The sequence below is a fragment of the Marmota marmota genome, unplaced genomic scaffold, assembly GCF_001458135.2.
Source record: "Marmota marmota marmota unplaced genomic scaffold, marMar, whole genome shotgun sequence".
Lineage (NCBI taxonomy): Eukaryota > Metazoa > Chordata > Mammalia > Rodentia > Sciuridae > Marmota > Marmota marmota.
Genome location: NW_025999942.1, coordinates 4,969,194 through 4,981,883, shown reverse-complemented (window position 1 = coordinate 4,981,883; position 12,690 = coordinate 4,969,194). Strand labels below are relative to the sequence as shown.

General features: G+C 38.4%; 1 pseudogene; it reads right to left on the bottom strand.

The window, feature by feature from the left end:
* The window catches only part of LOC107153263, a 46,680-nt pseudogene extending 37,648 nt beyond the window's left edge, over positions 1–9,032 (bottom strand).
* Between the last annotated feature and the right edge of the window lie 3,658 nt (positions 9,033–12,690).

Here is a 12,690-nt window from a genome sequence, read left to right as displayed (position 1 = left end):
AACCAAAGCAACAGGTGAGTCCTGACCAGCCCTCAGCAGGACCCGGACCGAGAAGCAGTTTCCTCGGGCTCCTAGCCCTGGGCCAGGGCAGTTCCGGGAGCCGGAACTCGGCCGCCCCGCGCTCGGTGTTCGCTCCGATAAGAGCAGGCTCTAAGAAGCACCCAGGCACTGAGCCCGAGCAATCTGTCTGCAAGCCGCAGGCGAATGGCAGCCTGAAATTACCTGTTCTATGGCTGAATGAGCTGCGGTCAGTCGAAAACAGGGATGGTGACGTCAGCTTTCCAACATGGTGGCCGTTGGCCTCCTCTGTGGTCTGACCGGTGTGGAGAACCGAGATGGACCGCTTCCTTCCCCCGTCTCGAACCCAGAATTCAGCCCTGAGTATGGTGCTTGCACGGCTGGCAGAAACTGCAGCGCTGTATCCCTGCGTCGCTATCTCCTCGTTTCCCAGCACGCGCTGCAGACTCTAGCCGCGGGGCGATTTGCTGAATAAGCAGTGTTACCCTCCGTGCGACAAACCTCTAGCGTTTGAGTCCCCGTAGCCGATCCTCGTGCGATGGAAATCCTTCCTCCAGGTTCCGGAGCACCCCACTATTGCTGGAAATTCCTAACAAGATAGCCTTTAGCCGTCCTGACTTGTCATACTCCCACACAGTGAAGCAGCACACCGGGGCAATGCACTCCCCTTGCCGCCATCTTGAGATTCCTTCGCTCATTTGTTTCTTGCATTGACTGTATGATTAGAAAAATAGCACAAAATAACTGGAAAAGTTAGGAGTCACCTTCCCCAGAAATCCTTCCCGACCCAACTCCTTCTGAGGACAGATGAAATGTTCCTATTTCAGAGTCCACAATATCCTGTTCTTATCTCATAAATTGCTTTTACTCTATTATGTACATCCCCACTTACCAGCATGTTGGGTGGTGAATATTAACCAGGGTGACACAGCAAAAGCTTGGGACATTTGTATTTGTTAATCTGCTTGCCCTGGCCCTACTGCAGGGTTACTGATCCTGAATCTTTAGGACTATAGTATAGCTTTTTAAAAATACTTCAAGATTTGCCTTGGCTAAAACCACCAACAGGGAGGAAGGACGCTATGTGTGCATCTCTACATTCCCAGGAGTTACACAGTGCCTGGTGTATATAAAAATGATCAGAAAATTATTTGTTGAATGATCACACGGAATGTAGATGTGCATTGTTTCGAATGACGGCTGAAAGACATTCATGTCTCTGACACTCATAGCAATTTGTTTTGTAGTCTGAAAACCCAACATCATTTGTCAAACCTACTCTTAAGTCATCAGTGTGATCTAACACTGCCACACAATTTGTGTCAAGGATCAAGCTTTATTTCACTATTGACATACTATCTGGAATCTTGGGTGAAAGTGAAATTTAAATGCTATATTTGGGGTAACTTTAACAGAAATCACTCCTGTATCTTTGCATTCCAGATGCAGCTGTGACTACAAATTGTTTTAGTCCAGGGATGAGATTTCCCACTTGTCCTAGACTAATACCATAGAGATTTCTGGTTTAAAAAGGTATTGCATTTGGGATCTCATAAACCAAAAAGGGACTAAAATTGCTTAATGTATCAAGAAAATAATAACTTGTCCTTCTTTAGAATTTCAAATGAGAGTAGTGAATGTTGTCATCCCAAGTGGAAGATGCTCCAAAACAACTACTTATATCCAATTATTTATTTTGGAAAGAATACATGTACGGGTCTCCACCCATAGGGAATATTTAAATTCGTTAAATAATCAAATGTTTAGGAAAATCTGGACAGTTCTTTGACAGTTTGGTACCTTATAAATGTCTATTGTTCTCCAGTTTTCAGAGTTTCTTCCTCTGTATTTTCTCCATAGGACATTTATAGCCAATCCACAGGGTTTGTACAGCAAGGATTATTATTGTTCCTTCATTACAAATGAACACTTGAAATTTTATCCTGATCAATGATTGACTCAGAGAGGCCTAGAGACCTGGGATGTCCACTAGGTCATCTGAACCCCTGAGTTGGGCTCTCTCCATCACTCCATAGTTCCTACAGGATTCTACCCAAATAAGTAAGGGAATGCGGGCAGTTCTACATATTCCATTGTCTTTTACTCTCAAATCTACTCCTCACTTCTTTCAACAGGTATATCTGGGAATAAGCTAGTCATCATTCATATGAAATCTAAAAGATAATAAGCAAAGGACACGATGCAATATCAAGAAAAAAGAACTTTCACTCATGGTTGGGATATACTTCTTATATGTTATATCCACATGAATAAGTTTCCTCTTCCCACATGTTAGGACATAATGTTTGCACTCACCACCCCCCGCACACACACACCCAAATTCATATGTTGAAATCCTAACTTCTAACATGATGGTACTGGGATCTAGAGCTTTAGGAAGATAATTAAGGGCCTTATAAGAATCTAGCTCTCTGCTCTTTACCACATAAGGATACAACAAGGCAGCCATCTGCACAACAGGAAGCCGACTCTCACCAGACACAGGATCTGCCAGTACCTTTATCTTGGATTTTCCGGCCAACTGAACTGTGAGAAATAAATTTCTGTTGTTTAAGCTACCCAGTCTTTGATATTCTGTTATAGCAGTCCAAACTAAGGCATTATAATTTTAAAAAATGCTTAAAAATCCTAACAGCCAATTAATATCTTTAAAATTATTCAGAGTTTCCGGCTAACATTAATATAAAGCCCTTAGTATGTGCTGGAACCCTGGATCTTTCTACAAATCTCACTTAATCCATGCCTCAGTCTTATGACCCTGTGTTTACATTGTCCCTGATTTCACAAGAGGTAAATGCAGAATGCACACTCATAACCACCATGCTCAGTGCCAGCAATAATCATAAAAATATATTAACATGACCCCATGCCAAAACTAGTTTTCATAAACAGTGAACTGTCCATGATTCAGGTGGGAGAGAAAGGCAGAGGCAGAGTACACAGCTGAGGGGTATTTAAACTTTTATGCCCAGGGGGAGCTCTAAAGCAGATGTGGAAATTGGTGGAGGAGTTCATCACAGGACTCTGTTATACCAGTGGGAGAACTGGTAATCCACAGGCTGAAGCAGGAATTAGTGTCAGTGAAATGTCACTTAATGAGAACAGTAGATCCCTCAAGAAAAGAGAAATTATAAGTTAAAGATTCATCTATTTTACAAAATTCTTCACAAAATGCATGTAACTGACTAGATATGCAAGAGGGACAGATTAATGATGCTTTTAGAGCTTTCCTGTTTCTGGACTTTGATACTAATTTGGGCTTGCTTTTAATTTTTAAGATAAATTCCAATAGAGGTAGAATGAACAGCTGATTCCTTCTGGTTCGGTGGGCTACTTTTCCATTAGATTTTATATTTTTTCAGGCAGCCATTAGCAGCGTTCCAGGACTGGGGTGTCAGATAACATATGCCAGGCAGATCAGGCAGCACATCAGTGGGCCAGCAATTCATTCATCCTGTTCCCTGATTCATACAGCTGAGCCCAAGATGCAGCTCCTGTCGGCCTTAAAACCTCCCTCTGACTCATTCTTGGATTGTCTCTCTGAGACTACGAAGCAGAACAAGAAATACCTGAGGCGCCAAAATCTGCACATTTCATTTCAGACCAGTTCAGACAGCTGGGTCTCCAGAGATTCTGGGCCCATGCACGGAAGAGAAAAACTCCTGTGAGAATCAGCAGAATTCCCACATTGAACTGTTTTCTTTCCTCTTAGATCCAAGATGAATCCAATAGCCATATCTAGGGTTTCTTCCTTAGCCAGCTGCTTCAAGTTCACTCAGAGCTCTTTGGCAAATATACTGTGGAGGTCCAGACTGGAAATGCCTCCCTCAACTCCAATCTCCTGAGCAATGGGATTTCAGAGGCAAGGACACATTCATTCAGAATTTATTTCTTGAGTATATACCATAAGCCACACACTTGGCTCAAATCCAGTATTTTACAGATTTGCATCAATAACTTGAAGGTTAAACTGCTTCAACCATATATGTTAAATCATGCAGGTGTAGTTGAGGTACAATAACAATGAGTCATCCCACAATCTATTGCCATACTGAAAATGACCATTGAACTGTAAATGGTATAGATCTTACATCCTGAGTAAGAACAAGAAGAGGCCTGATCTTTACTATCGTTATGCACGCATTCAAATTCTGTCTCATCAAAGGGGAATTATTTACAATTTGATATTCCCAATAAGTTAAAACTTTATAGATAAATAATCTCTAAATGCTAAGCCTTCAAATTCCTCATCCTAAGAATTACTTGAACCCAATTTTTTTTAATAGCACACTGCTAGATGGTAAATTAACAGTGGCCCTGTCTCTTTAACTATAGAAGAGCTAAGACAATATTTTTCTTTATTATAACCAATCTGAATTAAGATGGGCCTTCTACAGAGATAAACTTGAAAACATAGTTATAAATAAATATATAGATTAATAAGTGAGCAAGTCTAAAATCTTCATCTATCATAACATCCTCCTCCAGTATGAATGATTTCATTTGCTTTTTAAATAGATAAATACAAAAACAGCGTTTTTCCCTTGGCAAGAAAAAAATTGTTTGTATTATTTACCTAGACTGCATCTGTGTTTCTAAAAAGGAACTGTAAATACATTTCTGGAGCAAGACATGTTTCTGTGATAATGTGAGTAATGCTTCTGAAACACGCTACAGATTATTAGAATGCTTTCCAGAAGCTGCTATTGAACTCAGTCAGTTTAGCAAGAATACAAGATTAAGATAAAGGTGCTCTCAGCATTTTCTACTAAATTTCCAGGAGAGTGCTACAACTGGAAGTCTTCCAGGAGAGCACACAGCAGAAGGTGAGGTCCAGGAGTGTCTCAGACATTCAGAGGGCAATCTGGTTCCAACCCACTTTGAGAAATACATAGGCCAGACGGCCCTCTTCAAGGGGCTCCTTGGTATGAACAGCCCAGTTTGTGTGACATCTGCAACCACACATACTGGGTTAATTTTCAGCTTGTTCTGAAAAATTTATAATATGGTTATGGCAGCATCTTCTAATCAGTGTTCAACCTTTAATTGGACAAGCACCTCAAAGGATGCCAAAGAGAAATAAAATAGCTGATATCAGATAGATAGTCTGTGTCTTGTGCACATACTCTCCCAAGCAAGGCCAGATCTGGGAGAATCGTGCCTTATAGCGAGTTTTCTCACGTCTCTCAGATCCCCTAGGATTGTGTGGTGGTGGTAACACTCACCCTTCTAGATCATGACCTATTTATGACCAGCATTTACTGGGATCAATGATGTACCTTCATGGAACTGATAGTCTTACATGAGGAGGTGGGGAAATAGCAAATAAATGACAAACTGAAAAATGCCCCAATATGATAATTTGGTTGATTTCATATAAAGTTACAAATTTTACGAAGAGAGTGAGAAAGTGGCACTGATTTGAAGAAGGTGACCAGAGATCCCTTCAGGGAGCTCTGAAGCTAGTATGGCCAATAAGAGGGGGCCCCACATTGTGCAGACATGGCCAGGCCTTTATACTCCTGACTCCATAGGTCCCTGAATGTGCTCCAGTCTATAGCTATAGAATCCCTGAATGGACTGACAGCTCTGACAGCTCTTCCAAGGGGCTAGACATTGAAGCTTTTCTTTTTTTTCATATATATATATTTGTTCTAATTAGTTTTATACAACAGTAGAATACATTTTGACATATCACACATAAATGTAGTATGGCTTCTCATTATCTAAACAATTAGACCAAACAATTAAACATGATGTAGAGTTACACTGGTCATGTGATCACATATGCACATAGGGTAATAATGTCGGATTCATTCTACTATCATTCCTACCCCTATGCCTCCTCCTGTCCCTTCCCTTCCATCCCTTCACTCCCCTCTAGGATATATAAAGAAATCTAAAATCTTAACAGCAAAAATCCAATAACCCAATCAACAAATGGGCAAAGGAACTGAAAAAGATAATTCACAAAAGAAGAAATACAATCAACCAACAAATATATGAAAAAATGTTCAACATCTAGCAATTAGCAAAATGCAAATCAAAATTACACTGAGATTCCATCTCACTCCAGTCAAAATTAAATTTTAAATGTAATTAATGAATTTAATTAATTACTTAGTTAAATTTTTAATTTTAATATCTTTTAAATTGGACTGTATCTTACTAGTATCAGAATCATAATAATATAAGCAATAATAAATCTTGGCAAGGATGTGTGGTAAAAGGTACACTCATACATTGCTGGTAGGATGGCAAATTGGTGCAACCACTCTGGAAAACAGTATGGAGATTTCTCAGAACACTTGGAATGGACCCTATTTGACTCAACTAGCCCACTCCTCCGTGTATACCCAAAGGACTTAAAATTAGCATACTGCAGTGACACAACCACATCAACATTTATAGCTGCTCAATTCACAATAGCTAAAATATGGAACCAATCTAGGTGCCCTTCAACAGATGAATGGATAAATAAAATGTGACATGTATACACGATGGAATATTACTCAGCCTTAAATAAGAATGAAATTATGGCATTTGCCAGTAAATGTATGGAACTGGCAAAGCAAAATAAGCCATTCCCAAAGATCCAAAGGCCAAATATTTTCTATGATATGTGGATGCTAATTCACAATAAGGGGCTGGAAAGTAGGTAATGGAGGTAATTTGGATTAGCAGAAGATCTTTCTTTATAGAAAATCTGAGTGGGACCTCACAGCATCCGTGTGAGACTTTAAAGCATAGGAGTTATACAACTTAGTTCACTATATTTCATCAATTCTAAGATGCAGTTTAGAGTTAAATTTTAAAATTTAAAGATAATTTTAATATATTTTAAATTGGACTGTACATTACTAGTATCAGATAATCCTCATGGGTCAAATAGTCATCATTGCCTCTGCATCTATAAACATCAAAAGTGCTTGCACCAAAACTTACAGGTCTCAGCAATATGGAAGAAATGCCTGGACACAATATCTGCACCACTCTTTTAAGACACAGGAACCAAATGATTATGGGAAAAGGATGGAAGATGGCATGTCAGACAAGTTCAGCAATGTTTCAGGTTTCCTAACAAAAGAGTCAAAAATCAGCAAACCACATGAGTCTAGCACCATTGGTTTTTAGTTCTGTGATTTCCTTTAAAATAACAGTGTATTGCCAGGCTCGGTGGCCCACACCTATAATCCAGGTGACTCGGGAGGCTGAGGCAAAGGATCTCAAATTCAAAGCCAGCCTCAGCAAAAGTGGGAGGCTAAGCAACTCAATAAGACCTTTGAAAGAATGAACAAGGCTCGTAGTTGGAGCAAATGCCCTTTTATTGAGGAACAGTTCTGCATATTTATAGACCCAGGGGTGGTTTGACAGTTGGCATGGGGTGCTTTTTTATTGGTGGGTAAGGATCAGGTGAGCCAGCAGGGCTAGTCTGATTGGTGGGTAAGGATCAGGTGAGCCAGCAGGGCTCACCATTGGACAGCAGGATCATGATGAGCCAGCAGGGCTCATCATTGGATGGCTCTTCTTGGGGGATGGGGAAGTTACTCTTTGGAGCAGGGGCAACTCCCAACAACCTTGTCTCTAAATAAAATACAAAATAGGCCTGTGGATGTGGCTCGGTGGTGGAGAGTTCCTGAGTTTGATCCCCAGCACCAAAAATAAATAAATAAGCAAACAAACAAATAAAATAAAGTTAAATAACAGTGTATCACTATGTTCTTGAGGAGAACACTGTACATCATCAGAGACTGAATTCAAAAGTGACCACCAAAAGAGTTGGCTTTGAATATGAATACCTTTATTTTATCTTTTCCCAATAGATCATTAATATTACACAGATTATAAAATAACTTTTCAAAATCTAAGTCCCTTTTAAATACCAGTACTCTTTCCTGCATGGCATCTTATAATATGGATTCCCAACTCCTCCCTTCCATCTCTCAGAACATTGGTGTCAATTCTTTTACTTAAACTATAATCACTTAATATAATGTTGCTATTATTGTTTTGAATAAAATTTTATCTACTAGAGCAGTTAAGAAAAAAAAAGAAAAGATGCTATCTTAATTTATCCCTTCTCTAATGTTCTTTCTTTTTTGTGCAGATAAGACCTTTGACCTATATCATTTTCATTCTTTCTAAAGAAATAATATTTCTTACAAGGCAAACCTATTGTGGAAAAACAATTCCCTCAATTTTTGTTCAAGAAAATCTTTATTACACCTTCACTTTTGAGAAATAATTTAACCAGACACTGAATCACTGAATTTTAGGTTGTTTGGGTTTTTTGTTTTGTTTTGTTTTTGTACTGGGGATTGAACTCAGGGGCAGTCAACCACTGCACCACATCTCCAGCCTTACTTTGTACTTTATTTAGAGACAGGGTCTCACTGAGTTGCTTAATGCCTCACTATTGCTGAGGCTGGCTTTGAACTTGCAATCCTCTCCTGCCTTGACCTCCCTAGCCAGCTGCTGGGATTGCAGCCATGCACCACCACACCCAGCTCTTCATCTTTAATTTTCTACAGTTTAAATATGATGCTGCTTTGTGTTCATGATTTGGGCTTCATGAGCTTGAACTTTATGGATCTATAATTTGGTATCTATTGTTAATTTTGGAAAATTCTTGGTCATTATTGTTTCACATATTTCTTCTGTCTCTTTCTTCTCCTCCTCTGGTAATGCCATTATATGTATTTTACACCTTTGTAGCCACTCTACACATCTTAGACATTCTGCTCCATTGTTTTCCTTATTTTTTCCTTTGCATTTGCGTTTTGGAAGTTTCTATTAACATATTTTCAAGCTCACCTTTGTTTTCCATAGGACTCTCCGATCCTCTGGTGAACCCATCAAAGGCATTCTCTGTTTTGTTGCACTGATTCTAATTGCTAACGTTTTCTTTTGGTTCTTAGAGTTTTCTCTTCTCAGCTTACGTTACCCATCTGTTCTTGCATGTCATCCACGTTTTCAATTAGCTCCCTTGACATGTTAATTAGTTATTGTAAATTCCCAATATAATAATTCCAATACCTCTTCCTTACCTAAATCTGCTTCTGCCACTTGTTTTGTCTCTCAGACTTGTGCTTTTGGCCATTTGGCATACCTTGCAATCAATTTTGTGTTCTTGAAAGCCAGACATGTTATAACTAGTGAAAGGAACTAAGGTAGATAGGGAATTCGGAATTAGGCTGCTTACTATTTACTGTCACTGTGGGTGTCAGAGGCTAAAATTTGCTCTAGCGTCATTGTATTCTTTCCCTTGTGTTTGGATTTCCCTAGAAACTGCCTCCTAAAATAAAGTTAGGCTTTGCAGTTGTGCAATAATAATAATCCCCTGTTTTTACACAACAGCTCTATCTATGTGGTGATAAGGGTGGAGAACTAGAAGTTAAATATTCTACAATCCAATTACTACATCTCAGTCTTTTAGTGAACCTGTAACCCTGAGCTGTGACCTTCACAAAGTCTCTCTAGTTTTTTCCTTCCTCAGGTGAGACAAGAAGAATCAATGGAGCTGGAATTAGGTATTTCCTTGCCTTCATAGGTTGGTTAAGCCCTGGTACCTAGGATAGTAGTTTGCCCTATGACCATAGTTCTCTGATGGATTTAGACAGTGTTGTTGATTTTCAGTTTGTTCAGCTTTGTTCTTGTGTGATCAAGATTGACAACTTCTAAGCTCTTTGCTTGTCAGATCAGAAACCTTTCCTTAATCTTATGCATCTACAGTGATATATATGCCTAACAGAATCTAAAAGATATTTTCAATATATTTAGAAATTTTATCTGCTAAAAAAAATCAAGTCATCCTTTAAATGGTCAGACGTTTTCTTTCTTCATAGTAAATAACAGCATAACCTCCAAGTCAGTCCGATTTTAATTTGTGGAGATACTGTAGAACACTTATTATCTGTTATTAAAAATAGACTGGACATAAGAGGTCAAGAATGGAAGTAAACAAACCCACAGGAGCTTGTTTTGATGTTTCAGGAAAGTAAGAAGGATGGACACCGTTCAGTTTCAGAGATTGGGTTTATAGTATGAAATGAATTGAATGAAGCTTTTCCTAATATGCCAAACATGTTCCTATGGGAAGAGACACAGCCTCTTTTAGGAGGTAAGAATCCACTTGTTTGTAGGTTGGGTCAGTCAGCCTGTCAAGATCTGTCCCCATCTCCAGAACTACGCAGCCAGATATTCAAGAGTCACTCAAGAGAATTAGATGATTGTACTGAAGAGAAGTTTATCAAGATTGATAAAGTAAGACAAAAAGGTACAAATAGAAAATAAAGTTAGGAGAAAACCCCTACAATATTAAAATTAAAATATCAATATGAATTCACAGCTATTAAAAATATAGTTGCTGTGTCCAATAAGAAAGCTTAGAAATAGCTAGAGCTTAGGTCTGAGTTTCTATGTACCAATTCCTACTAAAAGGAAGTGAGACTTTTTGAGGAGATATTTTTATTTACTTCAAATAAGTAATCCAAAAGGGAGGAATACAAGAGTCTCCTCTTTTTGGAAAAATGAATGACAATTAAAAATACAGAAACAATAATGTTTAAATTTCAGCATTAAGTGAACAATTGGTGGTAAAGAACTGTGAAGTGTCAGAGATTCTACACAGCTTAAAGGCTAAGTGAGCCTGCACAGTTCTATGGGGGATGGAGGAGACTGGAAACTCCTGGGTCAGAGTGAAATGATTTCATTAGTCAGCAGCATTACCATGTTTGCACTGATTCTCCAATGTCTCCAAAGGATAGAGAATAACTAAGCTAAATGTTAAGCATGCAGTAGGTTTGCTTCTTAGGTTAGGAACTCCAAACTTATTAGCAAACCTATTCAACCTATTTCACTGAAGGACACATTATCTTTATTATCTTCCCCTTGGTTCTGGAAGAAAACTCTATCTCCATCTTCCTAGGCTGTATGCTATGAAAATATAGAAAAATAAATAAATATAGAAAAAAAAGCTCAGAACAAAAGCAATCAATGCATCTACTTACAAAATGTGCAGAAATAGAAAAGATCTATGAAGCATTTTTCTCCTAACATTTGTCACTACACAGGTTGTTTAATGATTGAAAAGAGAGAGTATCTACTTTATAGAATGACCTCATGGTCAGCCCCTTAATTAATAATGAAATTTTATATCACTGATAGAGGAAGAAGGTGTTACTGTATCCCTTTTGATGTTTTGCAATATGAGGTCATCTACATTAACTATAGTGTCATAATTTTTAATCTGAAACTCACCAAGCTTTTTAGACCTAACACTCTATCTTCTAGTTTATTAATAACTTAAGGATAGAGGAACAAGTTAAAGGGTATCATGAAGAAACAATCATATGAATTCAGAAAACTCTTTAAAAGGCAGTTTAAAGGACTTCTTCAGGCTAAAAGTAACTTAAAAGCATAACAAACAAATGTAATATATAAAATTAAATTGGATCCCTGCTTGAGAAAAGAAAATAGCTACAAAAACATTCCTGGGACAATTAGGGAGATTTGGGTCTGAACCAAATATGAAATGATATTAAGTGCTTTTTTTTTCTATTTTTCTTTATGCTGTTCTTTTTCCAGGAAATTCTTGACCATGTACTTCATCTTACTTTGCCACTTTTCTGGAATAACTCCTATTTCTTCTTTATGACTTAGATCAGGCTTCATCTTCTACCCACAGCTTTCTTAACCCTCCCTATTTTACAGACTATGTCACTTGCCTCTTTCCCCTAATAGCCCACACTTGGATATCATAATGTGTATTGCATTTTAATTACTGAATTATTTCTGTCTTCACCCATGAGAACAGCAAATATGTCTGCCTCACACTTACATCTTGTCTATTTCTTAATAAGTGTTTGTGGGCTGGATAGCTTGATAGATATAACTAATGGAAGTTACAGAGCAAATAAAAAGGACTTAATGAGCTAAAGATGCAAACACAAAAGGAAAAAAAAGAGCACTCTCTAAATTTGGGATAAAAAGAACATCCAACAGGAAGAAGAAAACCAAGAGGCATTAATTTAGGGCCACAAACCTGAGCTGCATTGGAGCAATTTTATTCAGCAAGGAAGCCCATTTAATCATCCTGCCTGTAAACATTTCTAGTTGGTCTTACCCACACTGCCTTCGACCAGTTTACCCAAACTAATGAATTCTGGTTTTCTAGATCTAGCTTTAAGCTTTCTGCAATGATCTAAATCGGATGTCATTAATCATCAACTGAATTTTCTACTCCTTCTCCCAAGTCAGTTTCCAAAGCTCCATCTCTTGTCCCCACTGTTCTCACATATGACCCTTTTCCTCTGGTCTGTGTCTTTGTAAATGATGCCACTCATTCAGGCTAGCACCATCAGTCAGATCCAAGCTCCATTTCCTGTCTTTGATCAAGTCCTTCATGAAGTTCTTAGGCATCTAACTAGCTTCTTGGCCATCCTCACAGCCAAACTCAAAGATTTGGCAGCATGCTGGAAGAATAATTGTAGAGAAGATAGAAACATCATCCTACAGAACGCAGTATGATCTTGTTACTTCTCTGTCCATTTTCTAAATGGGCTAAATACAAATCAACATTAAAGGATACAACCTGCATTCACTACCGACCTTGCTAGCATTGTCTTCCAACATCTCCCTTCTTATCTCTTA